The 16,762-nt window shown below is 42.9% G+C and overlaps 1 long non-coding RNA gene across 1 annotated transcript; it reads left to right on the forward strand.

Annotated features, from left to right (window-relative positions):
• Window positions 1–2,101: 2,101 nt before the first annotated feature.
• On the forward strand, window positions 2,102–6,439 carry LOC149997542 (uncharacterized). The gene is made up of 3 exons (XR_016513989.1): window positions 2,102–2,170; window positions 5,209–5,278; window positions 5,991–6,439. It is a non-coding gene; the product is annotated as an uncharacterized LOC149997542 (long non-coding RNA).
• The last annotated feature ends 10,323 nt before the right edge of the window (window positions 6,440–16,762 follow it).

Raw genomic sequence — 16,762 nt, forward strand, 5'->3', positions numbered from 1 at the left:
ATAAAAATAAATAAATTTTAGGGAAAAAAAGTGGGTAGGTAAAGCCGAAGTGGAAACTGGGCAGGAACCAGACGGGAATTTCTGCATCACATAGTGGTTTCTTCTAAGAGCTGGGATGTCAGATGTCATTTTTCACACTTCAGTGTTTGCCTGTTGTCTCAGACCGGATTCTTTGGTTTTGCCTACCAGGTAGTTTTCAGTCATGATTGATCTTGGCTTGAGTAATCGATGGACATTTCAGCCAGTGGGAGTCATTCAGTGACCGTGCTGGGGAGAAACCAGAGGGGGAGTGTAGAGACTAGACTGTAGGCTGAGCTTGACCGTCACCTGGTGTGTGCCCTTGGGCCTTTGGGCCACCATCTGCCAAAGGTGGCGATTAAACTTGATTTTAATTTTTAAGAAAATTCAGTTTAGAAAATGGAGTTTGTCTTTCTAGTGATGCTTATTAGAGGAAATTGAGAATAATAGAAAATAAAAAGAGGAAAGTCTCTCTCATTTCCATAAATTATGATTTTAAATATTTACTTTGTCTTGTTAATATTTTTATACCCCATCTAATTTCCAAGAAGGATTAGAGGTGACTTTAGTGTACATGTATTTTTTTAATTTTAATAATTGAGGGCACATTCTACTTAAGTTTTTTCCCGTTATCTTTATAGCAGACACATTTTATGTAATCATTCTCTTGATGTTGGAATTTTATGATATCCATTTTTTTTTCATTTGCTTGGCACTCATCTTGGAGTTGCACGCCAACTTTATAAGTTTGGTGATCAGGCGAAATGGGCTTCGGAAGAGAATGGATTTAGATTTAGAAGTATGGAAAGAGCAAGCTGCCAGGAAGTCAAGCTGAGCTTCCATTAACTCCTAGTTTACAGCTTGGGACAGAGGTGCATCGTTGGGGGTTAGACACCAAGGGCCTGGATTCTGGACTTGGTTCTCTACCTAACTACCACACAGCTCTGGATAGGCCACTGAAATTATCTGGGTCCTAGTGCCTTCCTTTGAAAAATGCATGGACCCTCGAGGAATTGGGTAGTTCTTGTGATCGTAAATCCTTTATAAACTATAAAGCGCTGTATGTCTCTAGCTGACAGGGATATTTTGCTTCCGTTTCTGGGGTACCCAAAACATGCAGGTACCTTGCTGGGCGCTTGTGTCTTGTTTAATTGTCAGTTTCTCCTTTCATAGATGAAGCAGGGCCTGGAGGGGTATGTGGCAGAGCTTAGAATAGAATCCAGGACAGTGTCTTTCGTGTTAAATCACTCCTTCTGTCATGGTTGAGTTTTATGACAATGTCCCCAGATCTTCACTGAACCTATTTTTATTTATTATTAAAAAAATGTTTTATTTATTTTTAGAGAGTGTGGGAGGGAGAGAGGGAGGAAAACATAGATGTGTGAGAGAGACATCTTTCAGTTGCCTCTTGCACACCCCCAGCTGGGCACCTGGCCTGCAACCCAGGCATGTGCCCTGACTGGGAATCGAACCAGCGACCTTTCAGTCTGCAGGCCGGCGCTCAGTCCACTGAGCCACACCAGCCAGAGCTGAACCTCTTTTTATATCAACATTTCACGTAGTAACACTTCCTGAATCAGTAAATTTTGCATTTTTGTTTGACAGTCTTAAAGCATCTGAATTGGTGTCTGATTCTTGGAAGCTGATTTTTGGTTGTGATAGATATATTAATAATAGTAATGACAAAAGAAATAGATGCCACTTATTGCATGTTTACTATGCTCTTTGTGTTTGTTAACTCATTTAATCTTTACAGCTAGAGGGTCGTATTCGCATGTAACAGGTTAAGAAAGTGAGACTGCATCTATCACATATATGGCATACAGAACACTTGGTGTACGAGTGAGTGAATGAATGAATGAATGACTGGCCTTCCTGAAGGTCACTCTGCTATTAAGTGTTAGAGCCAGAACTCAGCTCCAAAGTCCAAGTTCTTAACCTCTGCACTGCATGCCTCCCAGGTAGCTCAGCTGTGTGCCCCTCCTTGGCCATGGCCTGATGATTGTCATCTGCAGTCTGGTCAGTCTTCACAGTCTCTGTTGTTCAAACACTAACTCATCTCTTATGCATATATTCTCTCTTGGTGGCCTTGTACCCAAGTTACCAGATGACCTGAAAGGCATCAGCCCCATTGCTGGTTTAGGAAATGGTGGTAAGTATGCAAAACTGGGCATGTTTTTATTTTTATTTTTAATTTAAATTTTTATTGAGGACAAGGGAAGTAGATACCAGTCCACGAGGGCCTTGAGGCCTTGAGCCTGGGAAGGGGCTGTGATGTCTCTGGGACCCAAGCCTACCCTTACCTGCTAGGTACTCACCGTAGGTGCTCAGTATTTTATGTATGTGTTGATCCGTTATTCATCGCCTGTCATAAACAATGGACCAGAGGGATCGATGTCCTCTAGGGTATATTTCCCAAGTTTTTTTCTTGCTACCAAGCTTGTCGGGATTCAGTCTGTGTTTGCTAAACTGCATGACGGCGTGGAGGCTGGACATGGGGTGGGTGACTAGGGCAGGCACGGAAGGTCTGTTGGTCCCCACTGCTGAGTGGCTGGAGGCTGAGGAGAGCTGCTGTCTGAACTTCCGTGTGCCAAGGCCTTCCTGGCAGGCTGCTGGATTCCCATCTGCCAGCGGAGGCCCAGCACTCCTACCCGGGCCTGCCCTGCGGGGGCAACTAGCGGGTTAGACCACAGGAGACAGCGCTCAGTGAATAAGCAGTCTGTTGTGGTTCGGCTGGATTATCAGGAGACTTCTGCTTTGCATTCCTCATAATTTTTGTTCCGAGGAAAGCGCAGGCTATCGGAAGTATCTGTGGGAAGTGCTGATAATTTGACTTGTTGAAATATCTTAGAGATATTTTGACTTGTGTTTTATTCTCTTCTCCAAAGTGTTGAGGTATGTGCAGAAGGAAGAAGTGTTTAGAGCAGGTCCTATAAATGTCACAAGGTCTTTTGTGGAGAATACTTTAGCTTATAGGTCACTCTTAGGTTTTCCTTCAGAATATGTTAACTTTTACTTTTAACGCAGACCCAACAATTCTTGTTCTGCTCTTCCTGCCCACAGACGGTTAGAAGCAGGGAATTGGTAGGCCCATGTGTACGTCTGTTTCATGCCAGGCTCTGCGCTGAGCACCGGGGGTTCAACCTTGAACAGGTTCCAGTCAAGCCGAGAACACAGACAATTAAAGAATTATCATGATAAATCACATGATGACTGTAATGAGCGAAGAAGTATCAGGTGCTGTGAAAGCGAGTAAGAGGGAGGTTTATGTTGGTGAATGGAGGAGGTGGGTCAGGCAAGGGTTTCCCAGGGAACTGGTACTGGAGCCAAGACTTGAAGAATGAATAGGACCTGGATAGGGACACAGACACAGGCGACTGAGCGGGGCCTGTGTGAGGAACAGGAACACGAATCTGTGTGCCCTGAGTCTGGCGTACAGGGCTCCACACAGTCTGCCCCTGCCCACTCGTGAACCTCTTCCCTGCTGAATGGTTCGGATCACCGTGCCCAGTCCCACCTCTGGGCCTTTGCACGGGACGTTTCTTTTCCTTTTGCCCCTCATCTGCCTGCTGCCTCTTTAAGACTTAGCTTGCAACTCACTGCCTTCCCTGGTGCCCCTCCACCTGACTTAGGAGTGCTTTCCTCTCTGAAATTTATACGTTTCATTTCATTTCATTTCGTTGCTTTCTGTTGGCTATTTTTAAAATACCCGGAATTGGCCCACTTCTGGTCTAATTCTGACTCAACGCTTTGCCACCCTGGTCTAAGCCTCTGTGAGCTCTGGTCCAGATTTTCCCAGTGTTCTCCTGACTGGTCTCCTCATTCCTAAGCGCCTTTCAGTCTGTTCTCAGAGAGGCAGCCAGAGGGAGCCTATAGGAACTGAGTCCGAGCCTGTTACTCTTTAGTTCTGAATCCTCTGTTGGCTCCTTAGAGTCCAGAGAAGAGCCTGCAAGGCCATCCCCCAGTACCTCGCTTTCCCGCTCTCTGTCCCTCTTCGCCCACTGGCGTCCTGGCTGGTCCTCAGGTCCGCTAGACATGCTCCCACCAGAGGCTTCTGTCCAGGTGTCACCTTCTCAGTGAGACCTTGCTTAGTTTAACCACCTTATGTGAAATTGAGTTCCTTACCCCAGCCGTGGTACTTCTTCTCCTCATCCACTTTATTTTTCTCTGGCATTTATCACATTTTAACACACTATGAAATCGCCCTCTTGTTTTGTTTATTGTCTGTCTCCTCTTTCTAGAATACCAGCTCCGTTTGTTTTGTTTCCTGATCCAACCACATCTAGATGATGCCTGGCAGAGGAGAGGCCCTGCATGCGTATTTGCTGGAAGGATGCTTTCCTTGGCCAGCACGAGTTTGCTCAGCAGCTGAGAAATACCAGGCCCTTTGTGCAGCGTGACGGCGGGTGCCCACCTCTGTCTTGCCCCCTAGATCAGGGACCTCCTGGGCCCAGGATCAGTGTCTCTTTTACTGTTGTTTCCCCAGCACCTGGCACGGTGCTCGGCACAGAGTAGGGAAGTAGTAAGTGTTTGCTGAATTCAAGAAGCTGGGGGGAAGTTTGGGTTCTGGCAAAGTCTTCAGTCGTTCTGTAGCGGCGATCGGCAGTTTCTGACCCTCTGCCTGCTTTTGCAAATAAGCTTTTGTTGGAACACAGCTTCTTTATTTGTTTATGAATTGTCTGTGGCTGTTCTTGTGCTTCAGCAGAAGTGTCCGTATTACTATATTGTCACAGATTTCAGGCTTCGTATATGGCCCACAGAACCTAAAATGTTTGTTGTCTGGTGTCCTAACAGTTTTGCCAGCCCCTGCTGTCAGGTCACTTAGACATACTTTGTTTTAGTTGCCGACATGTGAGATGATATCCTGGTTAGCCAAATAATTTTATGACAAACAGTAAGGAAGTACATATCAGGACAGCTTTGCTTTGCCACATGCCCAGTGCATTTTCTGGGTCCGTCCTCTGACACATATATTAATACACTGGGGCTTGTTGAAGTGATTTGTAAATATTTGAAACCTAATGGTTTAGAGCTTTCCCTGGACGCCAATCAGTATATCGAAACAGACAGAAAGTACCAGCAGACTATACTGTGGAAGCTGTTCATGTATTTTCTTCTCTGGGCTCTAGTCCTTAATGGGGATGCTGACGATTTGCATACCGTGATATTCGGTGTGTTTTACCTTTTTAGAGTGCTCCCAAAGGTGTCAGAAGAGAAAGTGTCTCCCACCGGAGCCCGGAACATGAAGGACTTTGAAAATGTAAGTGGAGTTACCAAATTTCTTTCCCTAAGAAATCATGCCTGCTGCTGTCGTCTAAGCAGACCCAGGAGGGAGCTGTATTTCTTGACGAGTGTCTAAGCTGGATAATGTCAGAGTTTGGAGGAATGCCATGTCTCACGGGCATTCTCTCTGCAACTATTACATACCTGTGCAGTTGGCTCTTTAATACGTGGGCCGGTTATGGGTTCTAACAGGATCAGTAATTTCCAACTTAGGGGAAGGTGGTGTATTTCCGGTGTCCCGAAGGTGAGGATATTACCGTACTGCACAGTTGAGAGGAGCTCATATTTGTCAAAGGCTTTCTTATAATGTCAGGCACCTTATTTATGGTCCCTATTTAATCTTTGAAACAAGCCTGTGAGGTATTTTATATTACCACCATTTTGCAGATAAGGGATCACATGATACTTTAGCAGCAGAGCTGGGATTTGAATCCAGGTTTTTAATGACTCCAGAACCATTATTTTTCCCACCACTTCGGGGCGACTCCTTGCGTTTTGTAGGCTTCGTCTCTGTTGCTGCTGAGTGATGTGTGAGCAGCCTGGATCCTTGGTAATTGTCTGAGGATGGATTACTTGGTGATAGATTTGGCTTCTGTGCCTGATGTCTTTGGGCACTGTGTCTTTCATTTGTTAGCGGAGGGGGCTCGTTGGCAAATAACAGGAAAATAAGGTGATTTTCCCAATTCCAGATCTTTTTAACAAGTTACCTGTTCAACACTCTCATTTATCATGGGAAGAATTAGACCCTTCTTCACTTGTAACCAAATGAAATCCATACTACGCGAGATACGGGAGCTGTTTATCCGAGAGGAGACGGAGGATGCAGAGACAAGGATGCTCCATTATGTCTCTCTCCCCAGTTGTCTTTCCCGAACAGAGCGGTACTGTCTCTGGATTTAATTTAGAATACTCATTACTGCTCACAGTTATCTGCAAACCACCAGTGACCTATTGAAGAAATGACTTGTCAGATCTCTAATGGAAACAAGTAATTTCTGAGCTTTGAGTTGTTATAATTTCAACTGTACAACTTGATCTATGCTGTGGGGTCTGGGGCCTCAAACGAAGGCGATTTGATTATTTCACATTGTGTATAATTAAAATGTGCTCTGCTATTAAAAGGTTGTTCCTTTTTTATCGTAAGAGTAACAATGGCTACTGTTTATTGAGCTCTTGCTCTGAGCTGGGCACTCATGTGTGAGGCTCTTCCTATAGCAATGTGTTACATTGATATTAAAGCAGCTCCACAAGATGCAGAGTTATTTAACTTACGAAGGGCAGCCTTCTGAATTTTATTTCCAGTTGGAAACATTTTACAGAATCCTGGCATTTTTGTTTCACATTTTATCGCCTGCCTTTTGACCTGGGAGGAAGCTTAGAGTTGAATCCACCCGTCTTTACTGTCTTTACTCCGTGTAGGGGAAGCTGAGGCCCAAGGGTGTGACCACAGCTTCTGGAGCCAGACTGCCTGCTCATCCCCTTCCTCTGGGTGGTCTTGGGCCAGTCACTTAGCCTTTCTGTGCTTCCCTTGCCTGGGAAACGGGCATGAAAATCGTGTCTGTTTCGTAGTGCTCTTGTGAGGATTTAAGGAGCGAGGCTGTGGGAAGGACATGCCTAACTGAGTTCACCTTATGTGTCAGCTCTTGATCCTTCTTATTGGCATTGGTGTATTAATTATTGTGAATTTTTTCCTTCTGTGCATGTGATTTAAGTTTTCCTCGCTCAGACGTACTCTTGATGACCTAAATACTATTTTTCTTAAAGGTGAGGGGAGCCTTCTATGCCAATATATTTTAGGATTTATGTTTTTTGGTTTGTTTGTTTTTTTTGTTGTTCTTGTTCTTTTATGACTGTGGTCCTTTGGCTGCTGTTAGGTTTTTGTGGCATTAATATCTTTTACTATAGCATTTTCAAGAGCAAATTCTTCAGTTGAAATTGATATAGCCACACTGTTCTCAGTGTCTCCCTTTTGGGTCTTTAGAAGCCACTGAAATTTTTCATCTGACCTGAGCTACCAAATACATGACTTCTGTGTTGCGGTGGTCTGAACTTTCTGTGGGGGGCTTATAGGAAATGCTCTTGGCATCTCATGCTAATTTTAGAGTCAGCATGCATACTAAAGAGGAGGCTGGAATGCCTTTGGTTTAAAGGGGAAATTTATGATTCCTCTTCTAGTTTCAGGTAACGGGTATCTGAACGTTAGGGTTTGTTAGCTAGCATCTATCAAGACGTAGTCCTCCTTCTTGTTTTGCTCAGAGTTCATCTGTTTGTCAGTCAATATTTTCAGGTATATACCCTATGCCAGGCTGTACCAGGGCTGGGGAATTTGTCGTAGGTTAATACTAGGCACGTCTCTCTGTCAAGAGGCTCACTGTCTAGTTGGGGAGATGGAGAGGAAAATAGTGCAGTGACAGAGGTAAGTACAGGGTGCTGTGCGGCACAGAGGAGGGGCCCTGAACCTGGCCTTGGGTGTTCAGGGAAGCCTCCCTGGAGGAGGTGTTCCTTGAGTTGGGTCATCAGGGACAAGGAGGGATTTGCCAAGGCAAGAGGACTGGGAGAGCATCCCGGACCCACGTGTAAATGTAGGGAGAAGCATGGGAGGGTGTGATGAGTTGGGAGAACTGTAAGTTCTCTTTGGCTGGAGGGGGGCGGTTGGGTGAGGGGCCTGAGAGGAGCGAGGCGGTTGCAGCGGGCAGGGGCCAGCTCCTGCATGTTACATTTTTTTGTTGGATTTTGCCCTTAAAATGAAGGGGAGTAAATGATGGATTTTAGTGTGGGAGGGAAATGAACGAATTGCACTTTCAGGCCGCTCAGACTGGCGACAGCAGCGAGGCAGCAGGGCTGGTGGCGGTGTGGTCAGGTAAAGGGCTGCCGTGTGTGGCCTTGTGGGGGCGGGGATGGTTCTGGAGCTAAGGGATAGGGTCCCAGGATGTTTAGAAGGAAGTCAGAATTTCAGAGCCAGAGGAATGCCAGAAGTCCCTCCACCTGACACAAGGGGACTCTGAAGCCCAGAGAGTGGGAGCGCTTCTTCAGGCCTTGAACTCTGGTCTCCTGGCCCAGGAAGTCTTTTTTATTCCACTCTGCTGTCCCGTGCAAGCCTTCACTCTGACACGTGAAAACCACATGCGTTCTTCTTGGGTGTTTAAACTGGGAATCCGTTGCCTAGTGCCTTCATTAGCTGAAGGTGTAATCACCCCTATGGCAGGCCTTATGTAGGATGTTGGCAGATCAGTTTGGTCTGCAGTGGGGGCCTGTCCTGTTGGACTCAGAGTCTGGTTCAGCACATACGGTCAGTCCAGTAGCAATCTTTATTCGTGCATAGAAGACCTTAATTCCGGCTTTTTCTGTGACTTCACTGACAGAGAATGGCAGAGGTAGCTTTCCACCTCTGTTAATACTACTGATGGATACTATTATTGAACGACGGTCTAAAGTTCATAAAGACATTAAAAGGAATGGATTGGACCATAATTTATATAATCTTTTATTGTGGGACATTCCAAATTGTTTCTAAGTTTTCACTACTGCAAACAAAGCAATGATGAATATCCTTGTGCATATATCTTTTTTACAGATACATGATTATTTTCTTAGGGTAAATTCCACTGCTCATGTCTCACACCCACCTACCCTGAGGTGCTGGTATTCTTGTATCCAGGACCTTGTTCTTTCTTGTTGAAAATTCTTGGTCTCAGCTGAGGCAGTTCGTCAAATTTAATATTTTATCTGAGGAATGGCTGGGAGGTTGACATCTTCCAATTTGTGCTGTTACCTCTATGTTGCAAATTACTTATTATTACCTGGGAATAAATAGCTTCCTTCACCTCCACCCCTGCTTTGTTTGTCATAAAAAAATATTACTCAGGAGCCCACTAACTCATTTTGGGAAACTATCCTCAGGAAACAACCCAGTAGAAGGAAAAAGCGCTGTGTGGGAGGTTGTTTGTTGTCACATTGTGTATAATTATGAAAAATTGGGAACAAAGGAATTATATTTTATGTTTGTTATTTCTTTGGCTTCTTTTAAAAAAAAATTCTCACTCAAGTATATGGTTATTGATTAAAAAAAAAAAATAGAGAGAGAGAGGTGGGGTTTGGGGAGAAGGAAAGAGAGACATCAAGTGTTAGCCTCCCGTATGTGCCCCGACCGGGGGTCGAACCTGCAGCCTAGGCATGTGCCCTGATCAGGAATTGAATCTGCAACCTTTTGATGTGTGGGACAGTTCTCCAACCAACTGAGCCTCCTAGCGAAGGCTCTTTGCAGTCTTCCAGTAAGCTTGTGATGAAGGTATTTCACAGATGAGGAAGCTGAGATTGAAGAGATTAAGTGACCTTCCCATGAGCTTGTTGTGATTGAGAAACTCAAAGGAGGCAAAATTCAAGCCTGGCCTTTTTTATTACAAAGCCCGAACACTTTCCACTGGGTCACATTGGCTGCATAGATGCTCAGTAGGGAAATGTGAGGTAATTGATAGTGAGTCAGTTCGATAGAGTTGAGGGCAGTCATTTTAAGTGATAATTATGTGTAATTCTGCAACAACAATTTAAGATACCAGGGGAAAGCAATGGAATATCCAAATTCACTTATTTTATACTTTTATAAAAAAATGTATATTTATGAGTGAAAGCTACAAAGAATATAACAAGAGTTGATTTCATAAGTTGATTTCATTATATTCCAAATATTGTTTGGGGTTCAGCTTTAAAATTCTCTTACTGCTACAGTACTGGTTGTTAATAAATAGACGTTTGCCTAGGAACAGTTTTCTTGATGACTTGGGGACACCGGAGGGAGTATTGGAATCAGAAACGAACTCCCAAGCGTCCTCCTCGTTTTACTGACCCTACTCAGCTGCTGCTGGCAGAGTCACCGTACGTGCGGCGCTGTTTGCCTGAGGTGGACTCTGGGCAGCAAGCGTTCATGGGTTTTGTGATGTTCAGGTGAGCTGTCTAACGGTTTTGGGGTTTTCAGAGAGGATGAAAAATGGGCGGTGGCCCGAAGATCTGCCTCCAGAGGGCTGCGGGGGACATGAGTTCCTTTTGAAAGCCGGCCTTTGCTCCCTGCCCGCTGATGCCGGGCTCCGCCAGTGCTTTCGCGCCTTTGCTCGTCACCACGCCCCTGGGAGGTAGTGGATCTTTATCCGCACTTTATAGCGGAGCCAACAGAGATGTGAAATAATTTTCCCAAGGTCACACGGCTCACCGGTGGCAGCATTGGGAGTTCGGTCCCTCCTGCTGGCCCCAGGGCCTTGCTGCTAGCCCTTGCTGCCTTGAAGCAGAAGGTCATGTGGCGGGTGAGCCTCAGCGTTGGAGGCCCGGGCTCTTGCAAGCCTTTGGAACCGCTCACCAGACTGAGGTGCCTTGCTTAGTTAAGGTGGGCCTGGTTGGAGTTGCCTGGATTTTTTTTTCATGTTGATTTTTATTTTTCTTCCCTTTTTGGCTAAAACAGGACCTGAGCATGGATGGTTCCCTTTGCGGGGGGTTGCAGTTCCACAGTAACACTTGGGTTCCGAAGGATGGGATGTGCCAAGTGCAGCCCTTGCACTGGCTTGCTTTTTTTTTTTTTTTTTTTTAAATGATTTGTTTGTTTATTTTATTTTTAGAGAGAGGGGAAAGGAGAAAGGGAGAGAAACGTCACTGTGTGGTTGCCTCTCACTCGCGCCCCCAACTGGGGACCTGATGTGCAACCTAGTAATGTGCCCTGACTGGGAATCGAACCAGTGACACTTGGTTCGCAGGCCGACGCTCAATCCACTGAGCCACAGCAGCCAGGGGCTTACTTTTGAGCATTAGGTTTCTGAGTCCTGTTTGGTGGGTTCTCCATTTTGAGATATTTGTTCCTACTGTTTTCAGTTTTTCCAGCTCAAGTTTAAAATTTTTTTTGAGCTTATTCTCTTAAAGGGAGAAATTCAAATGAGAAGGATATGATTATGTTTTAAGTTCTTATGCTGTGCTAGGCACAGTACTAAACATTCAGATTAATTTATTCTAATCCTTATAATAGCTCTCTGAAATAGTTATTATAATCCTATTTTTATAGATACAGGAACACGCATACGGGAAAATGAACTTGACTAAAGTCATACAGCTAGTAAGGTAGTCTGGACTATATTTATTGATTAACTTGTTCATTCATTTAACAAATGTTGATTAACACTATGTTCTAGGTACTGTGCTAAAACATCAGGGCCATGAGTTGGTAAGGCCCATGCCATCAAAAAGTGGATTATTTTCATATAATAAACATAATAAATAATGAACATGTCAGTGAATAAGGTGAATCCAGATCGTGGAAAGTTCTAGCAAGACAATAAGAGTTACGTGTTAGAGCGTGACTCGGTGGAGGTGGTAGAGATGGGGGCCACTTTAGGTTCGATAGCTGGCAAGGGCCTCTTTGAGTCGGTGATGTTTGAGTTGAGATGGAAAGGAGGAGACCGAGCCACCCTGGCAAGTGCTGCAGGAAAGGCGATGCAGACAGATAGGGGCTGGGCCCATCTGAGGACCAGCAAGGAGGCCAGTGAGGCTGCAACCTTGTGAGCAAGGGAGAGGATGTCGAGGATGAGACCGAGAGGCGGGTGGGAGCCTGATGACGTGCCGCGCTCTGTGGCCGTGGCGGGGAGTTCTCGTCCAGGGGCGGGGGAGCAACAACAGTGGTGTGATAAGAACCAGATCTGTCTGACTGATGCCTCCTTGCATCGTATGGCCTTTGGGAAATTCTTACATGGATTTGTTCACCCGTCCAGCTGTTGGGTATTTAGTAACTGTCCCTTACGTGTTAGACTGGAATGCACAAGAAGATATGGTTCCCGATGTCTTAGAGATGGTTTGGGTAGGAAGGCCATCCCCGGCTGGTACAATGCCGTGTGTTAACGGCTAGGATGAAGAAAGTGGACGTGGTATGGAAACATTTAGAAGGGCTGCCAGTCCAGCCCGTTGGGGCTTTCAGAGAGAACTCGATGAGGGAAGTGGTAGTAAGCAGAGACCTAGACCGGCGTTGTTGTGAAGATGGGTCTGTGTTGCTTTTGGGCCTGTCTGGCATTCTCAGTGACCTTCTGAGGGCTTATTACCTTTCTCTTATTTTTAAAGAAAATGTCTTTACCTATAAATAGGACAAATATTCTTTCAAGTGTTGTGAAGAATTTTAGCAGTGTGTATAGTGTGGGCATTTTAAGCAAGCTCCATAAATATTTTATTGGTAGCTGAGTAACAGAATAAGGTTCCTCTTTATAGGCTGCAGCTGGCAGGGCAGACGTTTTTTGTTTGAATGAATGTTTTATGTGCTGTTTCCTTAAAACATTCAAAAGGAGGCTTTAGCGAACCTCCCAATTGTTTCTTGTGCTGTTCTTGTTAGTCACAAAATTGTTAACAAGAGGGCCAAGGGCAGACTGTTTGAAAACATAATGTAATATCTGCTTATCATGTTCTTTTATCCAGTCATAAAAGTATGCTTATTAAATAGAGTACTATATGCTATTACCCATTATTTTTTTAAATGCTGAAAAAATCCCAGTGGGTATATATGTGTCGGGATGTACTAGTATTCAAATGCAGCTATTAATATTTTACTGTATTTCATTTTAGTTATTTTAAATTCAACTTTATTGAGATATAATTTACATAAAGTGAAATTTACCAATTTTAAGTGTTGGGTGAGTTTTGGCAAATGTATACTCTCTTGTGACCTGTCGTAATCAAGATATATATATTTACACACACATGTATATAAACATACGTATATACATGTATATGTAGTTATAATTTTTTAAATACGTCTATACTGTTCTAGGTTATGACCAACATCACAATCAGATTATAGAACAGCTCCATACTGCCAGAATGCCCCCATGTGTTGTGTCTTTGTGGTCAAACCCTCTCTTTACCCCAGACATCTGGTAGCTATGCTCTGTCCTTCGTCCCTGTGATTTTCCTTTTTCCAGATGTCCCATAAATGGAATCATAGAGTATGTAGTCTTTTGAGGCTAGCTTCTGTTCCTCAGTGTAATGTCTTTGAAATAAATTCATGTTGTGTGTATCGCAGTAGCTGAGTATTATTCCATCATATGGATGAACACTGTTTATTCTTTCATCCTTTGAAGGGCACTTGGGTTCTTTTCATATTTTGGTAATCGTTAAGGAAGCTGCAGTAAGCACTCACATACAGGCTTTTGTGTGAACATGGGTTTTCATTTCTTTAGGGTAATTACCTAGGAGTGGAATTGCTAAGTCATATGATAAGTGTAGTGTTTTGGGTAAGAAACTGTCAAACTGTTATCCAGAGTGGTGGTGCCATGTTGCATTCTCATCAGCAGAGTGTGATAATGCCATTTGCTTCACATTCTCATTAGCACTTGGTATTATCAATTTAAAATTTGTTAAGCTATTCTAGGAGGTGCATAAATGGTTTTAATTTGCATTTTCCTAATGGCTAAAGGTGTTGAAAATCTTTTCTTGTGCTTATTTATCCTGTGTATCTTCTACTGTGAAGTTTCTTTTAAAATCTTGCTTTTTTATTTTATTTTTTTAGTTTTGTTATTTTCTTACATTTTGAGAGTTATTTATGTGTTCCAGCTACAGTTTCTGTATTGGGTATGTGATTTGCAAATGTTTCTCCTAGTGTGTAGTTTGCTTTTTTATTCTCTTAACACTGTTTTTGAGAGCTAAAGTTTTAAATTTTGTTGAAGCCCAATTTATTGTTAAAAAAATTTTTTTTAATGGATGATGCCTTCAGTGTTATATTTAAAAACTCTGCTGAGCCCTAGGTTCCAAAGGTTTCCCCCTATGTATTCTTCTAAAAGTTGTATAATTTTACCTTGCCTCCTTTGTCATAGATAAATTGACCATATAAGCGTGGGTTTATTTCTGGGCTCTCTGTTCTGTTCCTTTGATCTGTGTGTCTGCTTTTGTGCTGGTACCAGACAGTTTTGATTACTATAACTTTATAGTATAATTTGAAATCAGGGAGGATGATACCTCCAACTTCGTTCTCCTTTCTCAAGATTGTTTTGATTATTCAGGGTCTTTTGTGGTTCCATATAAATTTTAGGTTCTTTGTTCTAGTTCTGTGAAAAACGCCATGGGTATTTTGATAGGGATTGCATTAAATCTGTAGATTGCTTTTGGTGTGGACCTTTATAGGACATTAATTCTTCCAAATCCATGAGCATGGTATAGCCTTCCATTTATTTGTGTTTTGCTCAGCTTTCAGAGTACAAGTCTTTTGCCTCCTTGCCTGAATTTATTCCTAAGTATTTTACTCTTTTTGATGCAATTGTAAATGGTGTTGTTTTCCTCATGTCTTTTTCCGATAGTTTATTATTTGTGTATAGAAACACAACAGATTTCTGAATATTAATTTTGTATCCTGCAAATTTACTGATTTCATTTATTAGTTCTAATAGTTTTTTGGTAGACTCCTTCCTCCTCACTCATTAGAGAGTTAGTTGCAGACATTTTGACAGCACCCGTAAGTACTTCACCATGTAGCTCTCACTTAGGATATTCTGCTACAGAATCATAATACTATTGTCTAATATAAAGTTGTTATTCAGATTTCCCCAGTTAATTCCCACATAGCTTTTTAAAAAAATATTCAAGATGCACTGTATGATTTCATTGCACTTAGTTGTCATCCCTCAAGTACTTCCATTTATTTAGAATAATTCCTCAGTCAGTTTTGACTTCAGATTGTCATTAAGATTTTTGAAGAGTACAGGTCTGTTATTTTGCAGAAAGTCCTTTTATTTGGATGTGTCTGATTGGCAACTTTGGATTAGGTTCAGGTTAAAGGTTGTGGGCAGAAGTATTTTAAGTGAAATTGTTTACTTGCAGTGAGTTATTTCAGGAGGCACAAGATGCCACTTTGTCCCACCAGGGCGATATTAAATACAGTCAACCCTCTCTATTTACATCTTTAGCATCTGGATTTGACCAACCATGGATGTATTTCCTTAGAAAATATTTTCGAAAGTATAGAATATAGTCAAATAGTACACCATTTTACGTAAGGGGCTAGAGCATCTACTGATTTTGGTTTCCTTGGGGGTTCCTGGAACCCATCCCTTGTGAGTACCAACGGACAACTGTGTGTGTTCTTGATTAATGTGATGCCTGCTAGGTTTCTGAATTTTCAATATACCTTTTCCTTTTGTTATTAATAAACCACCTCTGGGGTGATGTCTTGAGATTGTGTGAATATCATGTTGTCCAGTGATCTTCCATCTGATTCTTTTAGCGTTGATGAGTCCTCCCCGAGGCAGTCATTCCTGTAGTGGTTGTGTGGTGGTGGCTTCCTGTTCCTGTTATTCTTCTGTGTTTATTAACTGGGTCTCTTTTGTAAAGAAGGGGTTCCTTTCTCTTTTTACTTTCTTTCTTTCCTTATTATCAATGTGAAGTCTTGAATTCTTCCTTCTCTTGGTCATTATTCATTCTGATGCTCACATGGTCCTAAATTTGTTTGGAGGGAACCACTTAATTCTGGGCTGGCACAATTGTAGCACAGGCACGCTTTCTCTAGTGTTTAACATTTGAATCCATTTGTAGCCCTGGAAGCTATCAGAATTAATGTACGTGACATCCCTTAGATTTTTACTCTTTTTTGATAACCACCTGTGCTTATTTTCCAGCAAATCACTGAATTGAAGAAAGAAAACTTTAACCTAAAGCTTCGCATCTGTTTCCTTGAGGAAAGAATGCAACAGGAACTCACTCGATGGCCCCACGGAGCACATCTATAAAACTGTAAGTGGCCCCCCTTCTTGCTGCCATCCCTGATGTCTTTTCTCATGGTGCTCCAAGCAGAAACGTGATTAATATTTGCTCTCAGAGTGAGCATGGATAGATAGAGCTGCTTTCATTTAATTTGCATTGATTATGGGGAGTATAAAGACAATAAGATGACCTTAGTATTAAGTAAAGAGATACAAGATTAATTTTAAGGGATCCTTTTTCTCTTCTTAAAATTGGACTTCTGATTTGCTGTATTTCAGTTGGCTTTTTAAACTTATCCATATTTAGACAAAGACAGTGAAATGGAAGAATGTCTTTGGAATTGAAACTTATTGTTACCCACTAATTTGTGTAACTGTAGGCAAGTCACTTCAGCTCAGCTGGGCTTGCTCCAGAGGGCAGTGATAATCCCTCCGTCATAGGGTCATTAGTGTGGATTAAAATGAGATGACAGATGAAAAGTCCCAGCACGCAGTCAAGTGCTGGACAGTTACCATTGTCCGATTGAGGCTTCCGCGGGCAGCACAAAGTTAGGACTGTCCATGTTCCTGTGCTGTGGTTCTTCCGTGGGTTTTATATACTTGCTTATAACTGTCAGGAAAAAGGTTTGTTTCCAGCCGAAAGTCTTGGCCTGGAGGCTTCTGCCTGAAAACAAACCTTGGTTCTGAAACTTGAAAAAGAACTTGGCTTTCTTGAAAAGACATGAGTACAAACAATATTTCAGCACCTATTTCTT

The sequence above is a fragment of the Furipterus horrens genome, unplaced genomic scaffold (assembly GCF_987537825.1).
Source record: "Furipterus horrens unplaced genomic scaffold, mFurHor1.1.pri manual_scaffold_11, whole genome shotgun sequence".
Taxonomy (NCBI): Eukaryota; Metazoa; Chordata; class Mammalia; order Chiroptera; family Furipteridae; genus Furipterus; species Furipterus horrens.